Here is a 21,220-nt window from a genome sequence, read left to right as displayed (position 1 = left end):
TGGGAGCCAAGGGACAGATTTAAGGTTACATAGAGAGCCTATCAGAAAAGCTTCAATATACCTAAGGTCTGCATCTTGAGGACTCCAACAAAAGGACTTTCAAGTATATCAGTTACCTTTTTCCTGAGTTACCTTTTCCTCTAAGCTCCAGAGCCCTTTTTCCTTTGAAGCCCAGGTGGGAGAGCTTATCACAGACTTTTAGGGGGGAGGGCAGAGAGGAATGTTTTATGCCAAATACTCCATGTTGGTAAATACCCTTTTAAAAAGCTAATTAAGTCTGGTTGATGAATTATTATTCAACTGATAATCATGTCAGGAAGCAGATTGGTGGGAGTTTGTGAGCTATATAGCACTAGAACAGATACTCCCCCACCTACCATTCCCCCCAGAGTTACCTTTTGGTCCCTGAGGGGATAAATGTAACCATGCTTTGGGGACCTAGCACTATTGTACGTGTATTCAAGAAGAAAAAACACAGAGGTAAAGGTATATATCAAGATATTTAAAGCATCATTCTCTGAGATAACAAAGAACTATTAGCAAATTGGTACAAATTTATTAGAGAATGCCTGATCAAATTGTAGCATATTAATTTAATGAGATATTGTCATAAAATAATGAATATAAAAATTTAGAAAAATTGGGAAGACAAATGAACTGATGCAAACAGAATTATGAAAACAATTTAAACAAAGACTATCATAATGTAAGAGAAGACAACAGAAAAAGAAATTGGAACACCCATCAAGGTAGTGATCAATTTCTTCAGGAGACTAGTGGTGAGGCATAACACCCTCTCCTTAGAAGAAAGGTGATAGATTGTAGATGTGAAATAAAGTTATATATAGATTATCAGAAATAATAAGTGATTTGTTATGCTTAACTTCTTTGTTACAAGTAAGAATTCTGGAATGTTAAGATCAGGTCATTGGGAAGTAATAGTGATATAAATAAAAGAACTAACAAAATATTTCTTTAAAAAAATTTTTTTTATTTAGAATATTTTTCTATGGTTACATGATTCATTATTCCCTCTAACCCCTGTGCTCTTTCCTCCCCCTCCCAAAGCTGACAAGCAGTTCCATTGGGTTATACAAGTCTCATTTTTCAAAAACCTATTTCCGTGTTATTTATATTTGCAGTAGAGCTATCTTTTAACATCAAAACCCCAATCATATCCCTATCAAACTACATGATCAATCATATATCTTTCTTCTGCATTTCTGTTTCCATAGTTCTTTCTCTGGATATGGATAGCATTCTTATTTATAAGCCCCTCAGAATTGTCCTGGTTCATTGCCTTGCTGCTAGTAGAGAAGTCCATTACATTCTATTGTGCCACACTTTATCAATCTCTGTATACAATGCTTTCCTGGTTCTGCTCCTTTCACTCTGCATCAATTCCTGGAGGTCTTTCCAGTTCATTTTAAACAAAATATTTCTTAAAGAAAAAAGAATTATGCAAATTTAGTTTCCACTGTCAAGTAGAAATTTCAGATGTGACACACAGAAAGAATGCAACTGTAATTATTCACTGACATAATTGGACTGGGGTGAGGGCTCTCGAGAGGGTTGTTCTCTGTGGGTAGAGTAGTTTGCCTCACACTCAAACTCTTCCTACCCTTAGATCTCTAGTGCTTAACTCTTTAAAGTTTTTTTTTCTGAAAAGGTCCCAGATGACCTGAATGACCTTCTTTTGTAGTACTAATTGCAATTTACAGAGATAAGAGTCATCTAAATCATCCCTAATCTGTGGAGATTTAAAGAGAGAGCTTCAATCTTAATAAAATGCCAATTGGCATGTCCATACTCTCCATGGGAATACAAAGTCTCCCCAAAAAGCTCATCTTCCTGTAAACTCACCAAATTCATTGTGATCAACTTCTGAAGGATATATATATATATAACAAAGAAAATAAGAAAAAGGAATGTATAAAAGAAAATAAAATTATATGTGTCTATACATTTTTTATTTATTAGTTGTTAACACCAGTATCAAAAATGTATACATTGATTTTTTAAAATACTGGCACTCACATTGGCTTTCTTTTAATCTCTCCAGTGTATTTAAACATGGGTTAATGTTATTTATCATTGTCTTTACATGGTTATAATCAGCAGGAATAATATTTTCTGCTATCTTTCCTATGCTACTTCATATAAATTCTTCCACATTTCTTTAAACTTTTCATAATCATTATTTTATTGCACAAAAATATTCTATTACATCCTAATTCAAGAATTTATTCTGTCATTCCTCAATCATTGGATGCCTTGTTTGCTTCTATTTCATTTTGCTTTCTTTTTCACAACAACAAATGATGCTTTTGGAAATAGTTTTGTACAGATATATCTTTATTTTCCTATTAACATTCTTAGGGTTTAGTCCCAGTAATGAGTCAAACAGTATATGTACTTTTGGAACCCTTATATAATTCTAGCATATAATATTTTAAATAAAGGGGAAAGATGTGTTTTGTATTGTAGTATATAGTGAAATGAGCACTAATTCTAAAGTTGGGGGGAACTGAGTTAAAATTGTAGTCTGGTTACATATGTGAACTTTGAAGATTCATTTAATCTCTTTGGCCCTTGGTTTTTTCATCTCTAAAATGAAAAATGGCACAGCTAACTGGTAGAGTGGATAGAGTACTAGGCCTAGAGTCAGGAAGACTCATCTTCCTGAGTTTAAATCTGACCTCAGACACTTACTAGTTGTATGACCTTGGGTAAGTTACTTAACCCTGTTTGCCTCAGTTTCCTCATCTATAAAATGAATTGGAGAAGGAAATAGCATAACACTCAAGTATCTTTGCCAAGAAAACCCCCAAAGGGGTCAAGAAGAGTAGGACACAACTGACTAACAAGAAAAATAATGAGAAACTTCAGACTAGTATCAATGCCTGGAAAGTGCAAAGTGGTAAATTCATTTATTTATAATTTTTAATTTAAAAATATTTTTCCATGTTTACTTATTTTATTTTCATTTTCTCCCCTCCCAGATCCAATAAGCACTTCCATTGGGTTATACAAATGTTATTACTTATATCTATTTCCATATTATTCATTTTTGCAATAGAGCAATCTTTTAAATCTGAAATCTCTAATCTATATTCATATAAACAAATAAGTCATTTGTTTTTCTTCTGTGTTTCTAATCCCACAGTTCTTTTTCTCAGTATGGATAGTGTTCTTTCTCATAAGTCCCTTGGGACTTAGCAAAGTTCATTACATTATATTGATCCATAATGTTTCACTTTCTGTGTATAATGTTCTCTTGGTTCTACTCATTTCACTCTACATCCGTTCCTAGAGGTTCTTCCAGTTCATATAGAAATCCTCCAGTTCATAAATCCTCACATCATTCCTCCATCCCTATCATATACCATAATTTGTTTAGCCATTCCCCAATCGAGGAACACTCATTCATTTTCCAATTTTTTACACAGTGACAAATTTAGAAAAACTTAACTAAAGTTTTCAAAAAGCAATATGGAGGATTTCCATTGGTAATGTGTTCCATTTTCACTCAAAATCTTCAAGAAAAATACTCTATGGTCCCAAGATCATAGATATAGAGCAGGAAAGGGCTTTAGTGGCCATTTATTTGAATCTCCCCATTTTATACATGAGAAAACCAAGACCCAGAAAAGTTAAGCAACTTTTGAAGAAAGATGGCAGAAGCAAGATTTACAACCAAGTTCTTTAATTCCAAATACAATACTTGTTCCACTAAACAATAACACAAAGTATCTGGGCAAAACTGTAGTGGAAGTTTCTATTTAGAGACAGATTAGGTTAGAACAATCAATCTTTTCAATCTGCCAATCAACAAGCATTTATTAAGCAGCTACTATTCACCAAGTACTGTTCTAAGTTCTGGAGTTAAATTGTCAAGAGAGACAATATGTGCACATATAAATGTATACAAAATAAATGTGAGATAATTTTAAGGATAGCTAGGTTGGACAGTGGGCCTGGAGTTAGGAAGACTCATCTTAAATTCAAAACTGGCTTTAGATACTTACTAGCTGTGCAACCCTGGACAAGTCACTTGATTCTGTTTGCCTCAGTTCCTCATCTGTAAAATGAGCTGGAGAAGGAAATGGAAAAACCATGTCAGTATGAGACAGGGTCATGAAGAGTTGGATATGACTGAACAACAATTTTCAGGGGAGGTATAAGCAGCTTTTGGGGTCAGGAAAAGTTTCTCTGAAGTTCCTTATAACTGAGGTTTTATGATATTATTATCTGCTTCTCTTTTCTTTCTCTGAAGGATCACTCAAGATTGAGACATTAAAATTTCACATTTGTAAAGCCCCATGCATTTTGAGCCAACTTCCCTTTTAGAGTTTCAGGCTATGAGTTCATTCCTATTTTTGAAATCCATTTTCCTGAAGGCTGAGAGAAGTCTTAAGATTCTACCAGTTCTATTCTAAGATGACAGAGTAACTTTCTACTCATGCTCTTGTGATTCCCTCTTCACTGTCCAGTTCTTGATTGTGGGTCAGAATTAAGACCAGAATGTCAGAGTCTCTTCTTGGTGCCTTTGTTCAGATGACACCACTGCCTCAAGTTCATCCTTAAAATAAGCTTCCCTCGAACTTTACAATGCCTCCTAGGGTTTAGACAGGAGAGTAACTGAGCAGCAGATCTCAGCACCAATACATTGTTAATTTTTATCTTTTACCTCTCTCTCCCTATGGTGCAGCTTCTAAATATCAAAGAATCAGAGGCCATTTTCACTGGAGCTTTTCCCTCTCATATACCTACCTACCTATCTTAGCTAGGCCTGATTCTTTCCTCTACCCTACAGCATAGGGAACATATTGCTATCTCCCCACTTTTAGAATTAGTCAATATGAATTCAAATCCTGTCTTGATAACACAAGCAAGTTATTTAACCTCTCATACTGCATATCTCTCATATAGCAATTAGAATGTGCAGTGGTTAGAACTCTGGGCCTGGAGTCAGAGAAAAACCAGAATTCTGAATTCAAATCAAGCCACAGACACAAATGAGATAATATTTGTAAAGTATGTGTACATAGTAGATACTTAATAGATATTTCCTCACTTCCCTTGTTTTCCCTCTTAGTTTATTCATCTATAAAATTTTGCATACCTTGAGATCATAGGTTTAGAAATAGAAAGGACCTAAAACAATGGTTATTAAAGTTTTTTTTTTAAATCTTGTGTAAAAGTCATAGAATTATACTAGTGATATATGAGACACAGAATGTTAGAGCAGGAAGGTACCATAGAGAAGAATAATGGTCTGTAGTCAGAAGACCTGGGTCTGAAATTTATTTTGCTACTTATTACCCATGTGTCCTTGGGAAATTCATTGTATTTCTCTGGGCCTCATCTGTAAAGTGAAAGAATTGTGCCAGAAGCACCTTTAGGTCCCTTGCTTCCCCTATAACTCCCAACCCTCAGCTCTGAAATATTTAAAGGTCATATAAGAAGTAGGAAGTGAAGCCAGAAGGAACCTGGGTCTTCTGACTCCTAGACCAAAGCTTTCCCCACTTACCCCATGCCTCCTAGAATCTGGATTTGGACAAAGGAGGAAGAAATTTACATGATCTACAAATGAAAACAAGTTCTCTTGAACTTGCTAGAAATTATTGGTTTGGAGGCAGAGGAATTGGTTTTGAATCCTGGCTCTGCTATTTGTGACTTTTTCCACTGGGTCCCATCTTACTCTGAGAACTGAGAAGTTTTGACTAGGGCAGTGATGGGCAACCTTCTGAGCGTGGTGTGTCAAAATTCGCTAAAAAAATGAGCATAACTCAGGTGGTGTGTCACTTTGAGAAAAAAAAGTCCTTCTTGGCATGCAGTCCCATACTTTTCTGTATGTGGCTGCATGCGGCCACATGTCATTGAAAATGACTACATGTGTCAGTGTTGACACACGTGTCACCAGCATGGGACTAGAGTGATCTCTAAGGTTCCAAACAGTTTTAAATTCTATTCTCCCATGATTTTTTTCCTTCAAAAATTAGAATATATCCTGGAAGCTTTGATGGCCTATTGGTTTATAATAACTCAAAATGGCCATCCTTTTTTTGTAACTGTATAGTCTTCCCAATTGGAGTTTTTTTATTTAGTTTGGTTTGTTTTTTGCTTTTAATTATTTTGCCTTGGAATAAAATATTGTATGCTAACTTATGTGTTATGCTTAGAGAAAAAAATAGTTCTTAATCCTTTTATGATACTCTGAGAAAAATCAATATAGTTTGATATTGTAAATGAAAGATGTTTAATCAAAAATGAAAGTTAATCTGCCAAGAGACACAGAGAAGCTAGATAAACATGGCTATGAAGCACTTTTTACACAAATAAAAGCCTTTAATGTAGTTGAAGAAATATTAATTGTTCATGGGTAGGCTGAGCCAATATTATAAGAAATATATAAATTATTTTATATATAAATATAAATATGAATTATATAAATTATAAGAAATATATAAATAAGAAAATTATAAGACTACTTCAGTTAGTTTACTTATGGTTGATTTATAGAATTAGAAAAAAATAACAATATTTGTTCAAAAAATCAAAAGGTCAACATTTCAAGGGAAATAATGAAAAAAACATGGAAAGGAAGGGTGACTACTACTATGGATCAGATCTCCAAGATCTACAAAACAGTAATAATCATCAAACAGCTTGGTACAGGTTAAGAAATGGAATGGTTGTTCTGTGAAACTGATTAAGTACACAATATATAGAAGGAAATGAGCACAGTAGCATAGTGTTCAATAAACCCAAAGATCCAGCTATTGGAATAAGAACTCACTATGACAAAAAAATTATTGGGAAAATTATAAACCAGCTTGGCAGAAACTAGGTAAAGATTAATATTTGCACCATATACTAAGTTCCAAATGTATTTATGACTTAGACATAAAAGAGATATAAACAAATTAACAGAGCAAGAAATTACCTTTAAAATTTATGGAGAGGGAAAGAGTTCATGACAAATGAGAGATAGAGAAGAAAAATAGGCAATTTTGCTTTCATAAAATTAAAATTTTTGCAGAAATAAAAAGAATGGAGCTAAAATGAGGAGAGAAACATAAATGGGAAAATAAGAAATTTCTATGATAAAGTCCTCATTTATTATATATATGTCTGTATATATTTATATATATTGAATTGATTCTAATTTATAAGAAGAGTTATTCTCCATTTGATAAATGGTCAAAGAATATGAACAGTCAGTTTTTAGGGGAAGGAATATAAACTATCAATAGTCATATGAAAACAGCTTTGAATTACTAATAATTAGAGATTGGAAAAGTTGGCAAAAAGGGAAAATAACAAGTACTAGAGGGAATGTGGCATTTATGCATTTTGGAGCTATGAACTGGTCTAGCCATTCTGGAAAGAAATTTGCAACTTTGTCTAGAAAGCTATCAAACTGTACATATCCTTTGACTGAGCAATACCATTATTAGCTCTATACTCCAAAGATATACAAGAAAGGGAAAATTAACAAAAATATTTATAGAAGTTCTTTTTTAGTGGAGTGAAGGAATTGGAAACTGAGGGGGATGCTCATCTTTTGGGGAATGACTGAACAAGTTTTATTACATGAATGTGATGGAATACTATTATGCAATAATAAATGATGAAGTAAATGGTTTCAGAGAAACCTGGGGAAATTGTTATGAACTGATGGAGAATGAGTTAAGTAGACCAAGAGAACAAATTATGCAGTCATCTCTCTTTTATTAGGTTATAAGCTCCTTCAGGATAAGATTAGGTTCCATTTCATTTTTGTATTCTTAGCACCTTGGATAGTACCTTATACATGTATTTACTAAATGCCTTCCTTCTTTTGAATAGAATTGGATTTGTTGAATTGATGTATGTTCTAGTGCCCTTTAAAAAAATCTATAGGGTTCCTTGTTGTACAGTCATTTAAGTCACATCTGATTCTTTGTGACCTCCTTAGGGCTTTTCTTGAGAAAGATACTGGAGTGTTTTACCATTTTCCATTTTCCAATTTACCATTTTCTTCTCCAACTCATTTTACAGATGAGGAACTGAGACAATACAAGGTGAAGTGACACAGCTATTAAGTATCTGAAGCCACATTTGAACTCAAGAAGTTGAGTCTTCCTGACTTCAGGCCCAGCACTCTATCCATTGTGCCACATAGTTACCCTATGGGGAGTTCTAGGGCTCAGGAAATGATTTACAGAAAGACTAGCATAGCAATAGTGGACTTGGATCAAGAAGTTCATTACTTTTCTTCATCAGGAATCTTAATGAGCCTTTGAATGTGTGTGATGGGGGCAAAAGGCTACCCTAGGCTTCCACTACTAGAAGATCAAGTAATTGGATTTCACTCCTTTCTCATTGTTCTCTGATAACCTTAAAGAGATTAGGCATCTCTGTGCTTTCTATAAATGGCTTCAGCCCCAGTATATGGTGTTCTCCCAAGTATAGAGAGAATCTCCTTCACCCTAGTTCTATTTTGCCTCTGATAGTCACATTAGCTTTTACTAAAAAAAAAAAAAGTTTACTTCCAAAGGTATAATCACAAACATAAAAAAACTTACACTCCTAAGTCAAGGAGGTATAATCATCAGTTAGAATGTGGCAAGGGGAAAAGGAGAAATGCGAACTATTCTAGAAAAATGTAAGGAAGGAAAGTTCACTTTCAGCTAGAGTGGTCTAGCAAGCAATATTTTGCATAGAAGTTGAATGAATGAGACATTTATTAAGCCTTTACTATACTAAGTTAAAGCAATGGGTATAGAAAAAAGAAAAACAAGACAGTCCCTGCTCTCAAGGAGCTCATATTCTTTTTTTTTTTTAATATATTTTATTTGATCATTTCCAAGCATTATTCGTTAAAGACATAGATCATTTTCTTTTCCTCCCCCCCACCCCCCATAGCCGACACGTAAGTCCACTGGGCATTAGATGTTTTCTTGATTTGAACCCATTGCTTTGTTGATAGTATTTGCATTAGAGTGTTCATTTAGAGTCTATCCTCTGTCATGTCCCCTCAACCGCTGTAGTCAGGCAGTTGCTTTTTCTCGGTGTTTCCACTCCCATAGTTTATCCTTTGCTTATGAATGGTGTTTTTTTCTCCTGGATCCCTGCAAGTTGTTCAGGGACATTACACCGCCACTAATGGAGAAGTCCATTACGTTCGATTATACCACAGTGTATTAGTCTCTGTGTACAATGTTCTCCTGGTTCTGCTCCTCTCGCTCTGCATCACTTCCTGGAGGTTGTTCCAGTCTCCATGGAACTCCTCCACTTTATTATTCCTTTGAGCACAATAGTACTCCATCACCAACATATACCACAGTTTGTTCAGCCATTCCCCAATTGATGGGCATCCCCTCGTTTTCCAGTTTTGGGCCACCACAAAGAGCGCAGCTATGAATATTTTTGTACAAGTCTTTGTGTCCATTATCTCTTTGGGGTACAGACCCAGCAGTGCTATGGCTGAGTCAAAGGGTAGATATTCTTTTGTCGCCCTTTGGGCATAAGGAGCTCATATTCTAAAAAAATTGGCATCTGAGTTAGGCCTTACAGGAAGGTAATATTTCAACTATGAAGGTGACCCAGGAGTGCATTCCAGGCATGAAACAGAGGGAAGGAGGGGGTTGGAGGGAACACAAGAGAATGGAGGGGGGGCAATCATCACAAACACATAGGGCCAGGATGTAGCAATCCAGTCTAACATGAACACAGGCAGCATTAGGAAGATTTCATCAGAACTCAAAAGAATAGATTATAGAGGAAGAGACAAGAGACAGGGGAACCAGTTAGAAGACTATTACATTAGTCTAGGTAAAGTAGTATGAAGACATTAACTAGAATGATGACAGGAGTGTAAAGGAGGAGATGGATGCCAGAGTGATTGTGCACATAAAATCAACAGGACTTGACAAGCAACTAGACAAGTGAGTCAAGACACAAATCGGGGAAGGGCACAGCATGTAGATATGTCTCTTCATATCACTAAAAAATAACAATTCTTTACATTTCTGTAGTGCTTGGCAGTTAACAGAGAACTTTCTTATAAGCTCCAGTATTTAAAAGAAGACATGTTCTTAAGAATAGGAGCAGCATATAACTTAGCTTGTTTTTCTTGGTTTACCGTGATCCAAACACACCCTAAAAAAGCATTGATGAGGTGACATTTTTTTCCTTTGCAATCTTTAGGTTCATTTTGTAATCTTGTTTCTGGAAGGAGCCTGTCTAACAAGAAATATTTCTAAGCGGAATGTTGTTACAACATGCACTTAGACTAATGAAGTTGAACTAGGCAGGAGTAAATAACTGAATAGAACTAAGGGTACTTTTGTTTTTTTAAATATTATCACTGATAAGCAGCACATTCTATTGTTCAGTGTCTGTTCTTTTGGATAATTATCAACAAGTTCATTAACTTTCTTTAGTAGTTTATTTCCTTAAGAAAACCATAAATTGACTAGGAACTGTTTCATCATAAATCATTCCTACTCTTACTGACAGAATTTGAAAGTTCTCATTAAAAAAATAAAGATAAGCAAAATATTCTGTGGTTCAGGAAAAGTGTTAAGTGTTTAATAATATAAAAGAAAACAGAATGTTTAAAAAGTTTATTGATTCTTTTAAAAAACATTATTCATATTTCCTTCTAATATCCAATTAAATCCTCCCTTCTAACAATGGAAACCAATGCATTGATCCTATCTGTCACTCTATGCTTCATTCTGTACCTTTAGTCTACCAAATTTCTACCACAAGGAGAATGATGTTTCTGCACCAGTCCTCCATAGTCGATAGGATATTGCACTGATCTGAATTAAGTTGTCTTTAAATTGAATATTCTTTTAAAAAATTAATTTTTAAACAAAAATCTACCTTTATTCCTTCCCATATCTCAGTAACTTCCACTCTTGAAGTTAAAAAAGCAAGAAAAACCAAATTCCTATTACAAATATAGTCAAGCAAAAAAAAAATTCCCCCAAATGTTAATATGCAAAAAATAATAATAATAACCTCTGGGTCCATCACCTTTTTATCAGGAGATAGCACATTTCATCATTAATCTTTATCATTCATCATTGTGGTTGATCAGTACTTTGATCAGTGTTCCTAAATATTTCAAAATTGCTTGTCTTTACTCAAGTTTGAAAATAGGCTGCTCCAGAACCACAATTCCTAATAGATAGAAAATCAGCTTTTGTTAACTTTTATCTGGGCTGCATTCCACATTTAATCTCAGAATAAGATGAAATTGTTCAAAATTTTAAAACAGGAAATCTGCTATCAATATTTGATTGAGCTTCAAATATGTATAATATTTTATTCTCTTCTAATATTCTACTCATTTCCCAAAGCATTCAGAGTATCAGAATGCTTGATTACAACAATTTGGTACTGGCTAAGTGACAGAAAGGAGGATCAGTGGAATAGACTTGGCATAGATGATCTCAGCAAGACAGTTTATGACAAACCCAAAGATCCCAGCTTTTGGGACAAAAATCCATTATTTAATAAAAACTGCTGGGAAAATTGGAAGACAGTGTGGGAGAGATTAGGTTTGGGTCAACACCTCACATCCTACACCAAGACAAATTCAGAATGGATGAATGACTTAAACATAAAGAAGGAAACTATAAGTAAATTAGGTGAACACAGAATAGTATACATGTCAGACCTTTGGGAAGGGAAAGATTTTAAAACCAAGCAAGACATAGAAAGAGTCACAAAATGTAAAACAAATAATTTTGACTACCTCAAATTAAAAAGTTTTTGTACAAACAAAACCAATGTAACTAAAATCAGAAGGGAAGCAACAAATTGGGAAACAATCTTCATAAAAACCTCTGACAAAGGTTTAATTACTCAAATTTACAAAGAGCTAAATCAATTGTACAAAAAATCAAGCCATTCTCCAATTGATAAATGGGCAAGGGACATGAACAGGCAGTTCTCATCCAAAGAAATCAAAACTATTAATAAAGCACATGAAAAAGTGTTCTACATCTCTTATAATCAGAGATACAAATCAAAACAACTCTGAGGTATCACCTCACACCTAGCAGATTGGCTAACATGACAGCTATGGAAAGTAATGAATGCTGGAGGGGATGTGGCAAAGTAGGGACACTAATTCATTGCTGGTGGAGTTGTGAATTGATCCAACCATTCTGGAGGGCAATTTGGAACTATGCCCAAGGGGCGATAAAAGACTGTCTGCCCTTTGATCCAGGCATAGCATTGCTGGGTTTGTACCCCAAAGAAATAATAAGGAAAAAGACTTGTAGAAGAATATTCATAGCTGCACTCTTTGTGGTGGCCAAAAATTGGAAAAGGAGGAGATGCCCTTCAATTGGGGAATGGCTGAACAAATTGTGGTATATGTTGGTGATGGAATACTATTGTGCTGAAAGGAATAATAATGTGGAGGAATTCCATGGAGACTGGAACAACCTTCAGGAAGTGATACAGAGCAAAAGGAGCAGAACCAGGAAAACATTGTACACAGAGACTGATACACTGTGGTACAATAGAAGGTAATGGACTTCTCCATTAGTGTCAATACAACATCCCTGAACATTCTGCAGGGATCTAAAAAAACACTATCCATAAGCAAAGGACAAATTGTGGGAGTAAAAACACCGAGGAAAAGCAACTGCTTGACTACAGGAGTGGAGAGGATATGATTGAGGAGAGAGAGACTCTAAATGAACACTCTAATGCAAATACCAACAACATGGAAATAGGTTCAAATCAAGAACACATGTGATACCCAGTGGAATCTCGCGTCAGCTATGGGAGAGGTGGTGGGAGGGGGGGAGGGAAGAAAAGAAAATGATCTTTGTTTCCAATGAATAATGTTTGGAAATGATCAAATAAAATAATGTTAAAAAATAAATAAATAAAAATACAAACAAACAAAAAAGAATGCTTGATTACATAGTTTATTGTACACCAAGTACAAACAGCAACCATATGGAAATATTCACCATCAATTATCTCCCATTCCTAGACCTCCTCTTGACTTCCTCCCAGAGTTTTGAGTACTGAAGGTATGAAACCTTACCTTTGTTCTCAGTTCATGGAAAGGAATGGATGTAGTGAATTAGCATTTTTCATTTTTCCCCTTGGTCTCATGGACTAAAAAGAGAAAGCAGTTACCCCGAGTTGATCAGTCAAAAGGAATTTTTAATAGCTAATATCTTCTCAAAACTCTGATCACTGTCTCAACTCCAATGCTCAAAAGTTCTCAGGTCTGGGCAGACTTTCCTCCTGAATGGCCTCAGTCCTATAACTAACCCAACTTGGGTTTTTTCTGGACTGTGCTGGTTGTGATATCAGTATCTCTTCATACAGGCATTAGTCACCCTACCTACTCCCATCTCACTTTTGGAAATCTGAATGGGGGAGGAAGAAATGAAATAGAAAACGAAAGGAGAACATGTGGCCATTAAAGATAGCAACCTTTTATCTAATTGTAACCAGGTCTTGTCCAGGCACACCCAATTCAGGTGAAATGAAGGCATCCCTGAGGGACCTTTAGGGCATGTCTAGTTTGCTTTCCATGGAGGCCTCTGAATCTCCTTCCATGTAGGTGGGAGATAGCATTTTTTTTCCTCCAACATTTTCTGCTGTCCTCTTTTCCTCCAATCTCTTTTTGATCACTCTTATCTGTTGCATCCTGAGAATGAAATCTCAGTTCACCTACTAATTGGCACCATGGACCAAACCAGTGAGAGGGAAAGGATGCCTTCCCCTGCACTCTATCTTTTTACCTGTGCTCTGAGAAAGGGGCCTAGAGATTTTTGTTTCTGTTCTATGCTATTTGTCCTCAGTTTCAGGTGCCAAGGGTGATCCTCATGGGAACAGAAGTTCAAGTCATGTTGACCTTGAAGCCAGGATTGCAGGTGAGCTGGTACAGGGTGCCAGTCCAGTGTGGAAGGCAGAAGAAGCCAAGGGTACCTGAGATTCAAGCCGCAGAGGGGTTATTATATACTTGTAATTGGGACTGTACTCTATGAGAATTAAGTTAAGTTAGGAATCCAATGCCCTTCTCCCCAGAGACTGAAGAGATTAAATGTGAGATTCAGCCCAGAGACAAGTTAACAAAAGTTGGTTTTCTATGAGGAATTGTGATTCTGGAACAGCCTATTTTCAAATTTGAATGCCTTGTAGTGGCCATGTGTGGATACTGCAACTTATTAGGGAGAAAAATGTCCACCACAGTGTGCAAATGTCAAAAAAGCAGGGAAATCAGGGCTGATATCTCAAGTAGGGCACTACCTGCTGGTTAATATAAATACCATGCTTAACTAACCTCATAATCAACTCCCTTGCTGGATTATTAACACAGTGACACCCTGCCTCCCTGAAAGCTTAAGAAAGTACTTTAGCCACATAGCCACAACCAAAATGTTTCATATGGGCCTATGTACCACTTGCAAAGAAGTTACCTAGAGGAACAGTGTAGTCTCTATTGCTGGCAACTCAGAGAAGCTCTAGTAATATGAAATTGCCAACCATATCCTCTTTCATTGTCTTTAGTTATATTTGTGGGAAGAGGTAGAGGGAGATATTCTATCATCTTTCTCATCATAAAGGAAACCAAGGGTATTCTTATGATAGTTTACTCTTCTCCATGCCATCTATTCAAATTAATAAACATTTATCAAATGGCTGTGTGCAGAGTTCTGTTCTTGGTACTGCACAAGAGACCAAATTAGTATGGCATTGTTCATTGTAACATATAAGGTAATAGGGAGGTATAATATATATGTGAATAACTGGTAAAAATTAATATGTGAAGTACAAGCAGAATGCAATGTATCTGGGGGGATTAATAATCAAAAGACATAGAATTGGAGTTGTTTCAGAGAATTAGAAAAAAATAGTGGAATGGGAAAGGAGGCCTTTCTAGGCTTAGGAAAAACTTGAGTAAAGACACAGATGTGAAAGTGTGGAGTGTCATGGAGGAATGTGAATAATTCAATTTGACTGGTACAAAGAGAATACAGAGGGGAAAAGATAAGGGAAAATAAGGGATAACGGTAAACATAATTGAATGCCCATCAAAAGATAAAAGTTTGGTGGGTCATAGGGACTCACTAAAAGATTTTGAGCTGAGGAGTGGCGTGACTGGGTCTTTGTAGAAAGATAATTTCTAGTCATAATGTGAAGGATGACTTGGATTATGAATGAAGAAGAGAGTAGAAGTAAATGATGTAGAATAGGCAGTTAGAGGAAGTAGCTTTAGTAAGGACTAGGGAGATGGCTTCTTCTGAGGTAGGAAAAAAGGTGAAGGAGCAGGTGATGACATTGAGAAATTTGAAGGAGTACAGGAAAGTTGATGTCAGATGGCTTCAATCTTCCCAGTGAAGTAGCAGATCAAACTATATGCTATGTGTTTAGGATAGAGCAGATTTAGGGAGAAAGTATAAGGTATTGGAACAGTTGCCATAGGGAATGAAACAGGCAGTCAATAAAATATTAAAGATGAAGGAATGTGCCTATCAGGAAGTTCAACCTCCTTCTAATAAGATTTTAATTGGATCTCTTTTATAATTAGGTAAAATAAACATTATGCTTTGTCAAAAGGTGGAGGCAAGAGAAGGGAACTTTGTATGATAGGTGGCTGGCTCATCTAAATGAAGCTCTCACTAACTATTCTTTTAATTTTGAAAATAGACTAGCCTTGGGACACAAAGCAGTTTATTATATATGGTTCCAGAATCCTTTAGTACTCCAAGTTCAGTGTGATGATATTTGGGATAAATCATAGGACCATTCCTTCTGAGACAACTGTTCCCACTTCATATTCACAATAGTGATTTTAAGGCTCCAGAGGACTAACATCTCTTCTCCTTACACATGATTATGTAAATATAGGTCAAGTCCCAATCTAAAAAAAAAAAAGTCATCATCTAGGATCAAGAACCATAAGTCAAATAGCAAAATGTAAAAACAAATTTTTCAGTCAGCAAAATAAATTCTTTCCCTCTTAAATAGCAAAACTTTTAATTAGGACAAAATAAAAGTAAATAGTATGAGAATGAATGAAAAATCATTCTATGTGTCAAGAGCTGCACTTAGCCCTGGAATACTAAGACAAAAGCAAAGATAATTCCTACCCTTCAGAAGCTTACATCCTTTTTTATGTTATGACTGTTTTATTTGTTCCCATTTACATGTAAAAGCAATTTTTGGAGTTCCTTTTCTGACATTTTGAGTTCTACATTCTCTCTCCCTCCTCCCACTCCCCTCCAGAGGTAAGCAACCTGCTCTTAGTTATACATTTGCTATCATACTAAACATATTTCCATATTCTTCATGTCATGGAAGAAGACATACATTTAAAAAAGAAAAACCACCCTTGGAAAAAAAATTAAGTTGAAAAATGACCTGCTTTAATCTGCATCCAGACACTATCAGTTCTTTCTCTGGAGGTGGATAGCATTTTTCATCATATGCTCTTTGGGATTTTCTTGGATTATTGTGTTGCTGAAATTTCCAGTTGTTCATTGTACATTATTGCTATTTCTATGTATAATATTAGACACTTACATTCTAATGAAGGGAGAACAATGTTTATAGAAATGACAGTATGGGGATATTTTGGTTTGGAAAGTTACTGAGTTGGTGTGTTCCCTAGTGTTCTTCCACCCTTTTCCATATACAAAGTAGGACAGAAAATTATGATTATATGTCTAACAACAATAAATTAGCTCTCTAATTAGGATTGATAGATTCTGAATGCTTTATCTCATGTAGATTGTAGTTCTACTTTGTAGAGAGTAAGATGACTATGGGTTGGGAAATCATTCTTTCCCCTCTATCAGAGATATTTGGGGTTGGAATATCTGTCTAATATACTTCAGATATTTCTAGAGTATATTTCTTTTGGGGGGGGGTTGAAATAAAAGTATTTTTCCTGATTATTTGGAGTAGAGAAAAGTAGTGATACCCAGGGAAGGAGAATAACAGTTTACTTAATCTTGGCATGCTTAGCTTCTTCTCCCATCATATCCTTATAATATAAAAGATATATATGTATATTATATATATAATATACAATATATATTATACATATAATAATATAAAAGATAATTACAGATAGTGAGCAAACATTGATCAAATAAGAAGTAAAATTGTAGTCAGGAAAGCCATAGGCAAAACTCAAAATCTGGACTCTGGAGTGATATGAAATATCAACTTAGCTGGGGAGAGAAAGATCTTGTTCTCCAAGATCATCATTCATAGCAGTCTCTGACGTTGCAGATGCTAGGAATCTGTTGTCATTTAGGGGTGCCAGTTTCTCCCCATAAGCCAAGGGGCCTACCATTTGCCATTCAAAGTCACAAACCTCTCTCTCTTGCCTCATTTCTCTTCTCTCTTTTTCTTTCCCACATCTCCTTACATATATGTAGTGTAATAGGGTTGTCCTGAAGGGGCCATGAAGCATGATGTCTTCTGGATGGAACTCCACCTGTAAAATTGTGGATGTCTGTCATACAGCTGAGCTGAGTCTTAAAGAGATCCAGGGATTCTAAAAGAGAGAAAACATTTGAAACATGGGAAATAGATGATACAAAGGCTTACAGATGGGAGCTGGAGAGTCATGGGTAAAGAAGGGCAAGCAGGTCATATAGCTAGCTTATAGAGTTAGAGGAAGGGAGTAAAGTCTGAGAAGATTGTCAAGGTAGAGGATCTGGGAAGCTAAAGAGCTTTAAATGCCAAATATAGCATTTTATATTTCATCTTAGAGGTAATAGGGAGCCACTATAGTTTACTGAGTGGGGATGATGTTACAGATGGACCTAAATTTTATGAAAATCATTCTGACAGCTGCTATCCAACTTCTTCAAGGAAATGGACAAAAACAACATAAAATGGGGAAGGAGAGGGAATGCCTATATTGATAAGATAAACAGTTCATCTGGATATTTGAGAGTACATTAAAAAAAAAGACAGTTTTGGGTAAGAAGGGGTGAGATGGCAGAGCTAAGGGGAAAATAAAACACTATATACATTGCTCTTAAATTAAGAATAAAAAACAAAATTCTATTCAATCAATACAAGAAATAAAAATATATATCTTGGGTTTATTTTAATGTATAATTAAAAATAGAAAGGCACAGCAGCATAGTACAGTGGAAATAGCACTGACTGAGGTCAGAGGTCAGTTCAAACCTGATACAAGAAGGGAATGGAGAAAGGAAGAAGCATTTTTCAAAGCACCTACAATGTTCTAGGCATTTTATTATCTCATTTGTTTCTCATCACAATTCTGCAAAGTAGGTTTTATTATTATCCCCATTGTATTACAAGCCAATTTAAGTGACATCACACATACATATATATATGCAATGTATGTGATAGTTAATAAGTCAATTAACCTTGTTGGTTCTCAATTTCCTCATCTGTACAAAAGATGAGATTGAACTAGATGATCTCTGAATTCACTCTTCTAGGTCTGTGATTCTATGAAGAGAGGGAAAGAGTGAGAAAGAGATAGAAAGAGACAGGAGACAGAATAAAGTGTTGAAAGAGAACGTAAAGAGAAGAAACAGGAGAGGCAAGGAAAATTATGTGAAAAGTGGTGCAAACAGAGGTTCTAAAATACTCTCTTATTTTCTACCACTCCTTCACACTCATCCCCATAATTTCCTTTTCTATAAGTTTATAGGGGCAGCTAGATAGCACAGAGGATAGAGTGCCAGGTCTGGAGTCAGGAAGACCTGGGTTCAAATTTAGCCCCAGATGCTTCCTAGCTATGTGACACTGGGCAAGTCACTTAACCCTAATTGCCTAGGCCTTTCTGCTCTTCATCCCCAGAACCAATACTTAGTATCAATTCTAGGACAGAAAGAAAAAGTTTTTTAAAAGGATGTAGAGAAATAATTAATTTGGGGCATTTATATCTATAATTTTTATATCACTTTCATTTGAAGACTGATCCCTTCCTCTATCCTATCTGTTATAATCACATTTTTTTAGAAAAATGTTTTCTTTTACAAACTTGCAACTTAGAGCTTTTTAAAGGTACTCCTACCTAAAACTTATACTTTTGCAACCATATATATGAAAAGAATTACTTACAATAATACTCTTAGAATCAGAGAATATAGGCAATCAAAATGCCAGGGAGTCCACAAATGACAATCATAACTTTGAACTTGAATGGGATGAACTCACCCATAAAACGTAGACGAATAGCTGAATGGATTAGAATCCAAAACCCTACCATATGTTGTCTTCAAGAAACACACATGAGGCGGGTTGACACCCACAAGGTCAGAATTAAAGGATGGAGTAAGACCTTCTGGGCCTCAACTGATAGAAAGAAGGCAGGAGTGGTAATCATGATATCTGATAAAGCCAATGCAAAAATAGACCTGATCAAAAGGGATAGGGAAGGTAATTATATTTTGTTAAAAGGGACTCTAGACAATGAGGAAATATCATTAATCAACATGTATGCACCAAATAATATAGCACCCAAATTTCTAATGGAGAAACTAGGAGAATTGAAGGAAGAAATAGACAATAAAACCATACTAGTGGGAGACTTAAACCAACCATTATCAAATTTAGATAAATCAAATCAAAAAATAAATAAGAAAGAGGTAAAAGAAGTGAATGAAATCTTAGAAAAATTGGAATTAATAGACATATGGAGAAAAATAAATAGGGATAAAAAGGAATACACCTTCTTCTCAGCACCACATGGCACATTCACAAAAATTGACCATACATTAGGTCACAGAAACATAGCACACAAATGCAAAAAAGCAGAAATAATGAATGCAGCCTTCTCAGATCACAAGGCAATAAAAATAATGATTAGTAATGGTACATGGAAAACCAAATCTAAAACCAATTGGAAATTAAACAATATGATACTCCAAAACCGTTTAGCTAAAGAAGAAATCATAGAAACAATTAATAATTTCATCAAGGAAAATGACAATGGCGAAACATCCTTTCAAACCTTTTGGGATGCAGCCAAAGCGGTAATCAGAGGCAAATTCATATCCCTGAAAGCTCATATTAACAAACAAGGGAGAGCAGAGATCAATCAATTGGAAATGCAATTGAAAAAACTCGAAAGCGATCAAATTAAAAACCCCCAGCAGAAAACCAAATTAGAAATCCTAAAAATTAAGGGAGAAATTAATAAAATCGAAAGTGATAGAACTATTGATTTAATAAATAAGACAAGAAGCTGGTACTTTGAAAAAACAAACAAAATAGACAAAGTACTGGTCAATCTAATTAAAAAAAGGAAGGAAGAAAAGCAAATTCACAGCATTAAAGATGAAAAGGGGGACAGCACCTCCAATGAGGAGGAAATTAAGGCAATCATTAGAAATTACTTTGCCCAATTATATGGCAATAAATACACCAATTTAGGAGAAATGGATGAATATATACAAAAATACAAACTGCCTAGACTAACAGAAGAGGAAATAGAATTCTTAAATAATCCCATATCAGAAATTGAAATCCATCAAGCCATCAAAGAACTTCCTAAGAAAAAATCCCCAGGGCCTGATGGATTCACCTGTGAATTCTATCAAACATTCAGAGAACAGTTAACCCCAATACTATACAAACTATTTGACATAATAAGCAAAGAGGGAGTTCTACCAAACTCCTTTTACGACACAAACATGGTACTGATTCCAAAACCAGGCAGGTCAAAAACAGAGAAAGAAAACTATAGACCAATCTCCCTAATGAATATAGATGCAAAAATTTTAAATAGGATACTAGCAAAAAGACTCCAGCAAGTGATCAGAAGGATAATTCACCATGATCAAGTAGGATTCATACCAGGGATGCAGGGCTGGTTCAACATTAGGAAAACCATCCACATAATCGACCACATCAACAAGCAAACTAGCAAGAACCACATGATTATCTCAATAGATGCAGAAAAAGCCTTTGATAAAATACAACACCCATTCCTATTAAAAACACTAGAAAGCATAGGAATAGAAGGGTCATTCCTAAAAATAATAAACAGTATATATCTAAAACCAACAGCTAATATCATCTGCAATGGGGATAAACTAGATGCATTCCCAATAAGATCAGGAGTGAAACAAGGATGCCCATTATCACCTCTACTATTTGACATTGTACTAGAAACACTAGCAGTAGCAATTAGAGAAGATAAAGAAATTGAAGGCATCAGAATAGGCAAGGAGGAGACCAA

The 21,220-nt window shown here is 35.3% G+C and overlaps 1 long non-coding RNA gene across 2 annotated transcripts in view; it reads right to left on the bottom strand.

The window, feature by feature from the left end:
• Nucleotides 1-12,938: 12,938 nt before the first annotated feature.
• Nucleotides 12,939-21,220, bottom strand: part of LOC130457473 (uncharacterized) — a 45,012-nt gene continuing 36,730 nt past the window's right edge. For both annotated transcript variants that reach the window (XR_008916702.1, XR_008916703.1), the window contains 2 exons: nucleotides 17,363-17,545; nucleotides 12,939-15,901 (listed from right to left, as the gene is read on the bottom strand). This is a non-coding gene — a long non-coding RNA (uncharacterized LOC130457473). The remainder of the gene's footprint in view (nucleotides 15,902-17,362; nucleotides 17,546-21,220) is intronic.

The sequence above is a fragment of the Monodelphis domestica genome, chromosome 2 (assembly GCF_027887165.1).
Source record: "Monodelphis domestica isolate mMonDom1 chromosome 2, mMonDom1.pri, whole genome shotgun sequence".
NCBI lineage: Eukaryota > Metazoa > Chordata > Mammalia > Didelphimorphia > Didelphidae > Monodelphis > Monodelphis domestica.
This window is presented reverse-complemented; position numbering and strand designations above follow the sequence as displayed.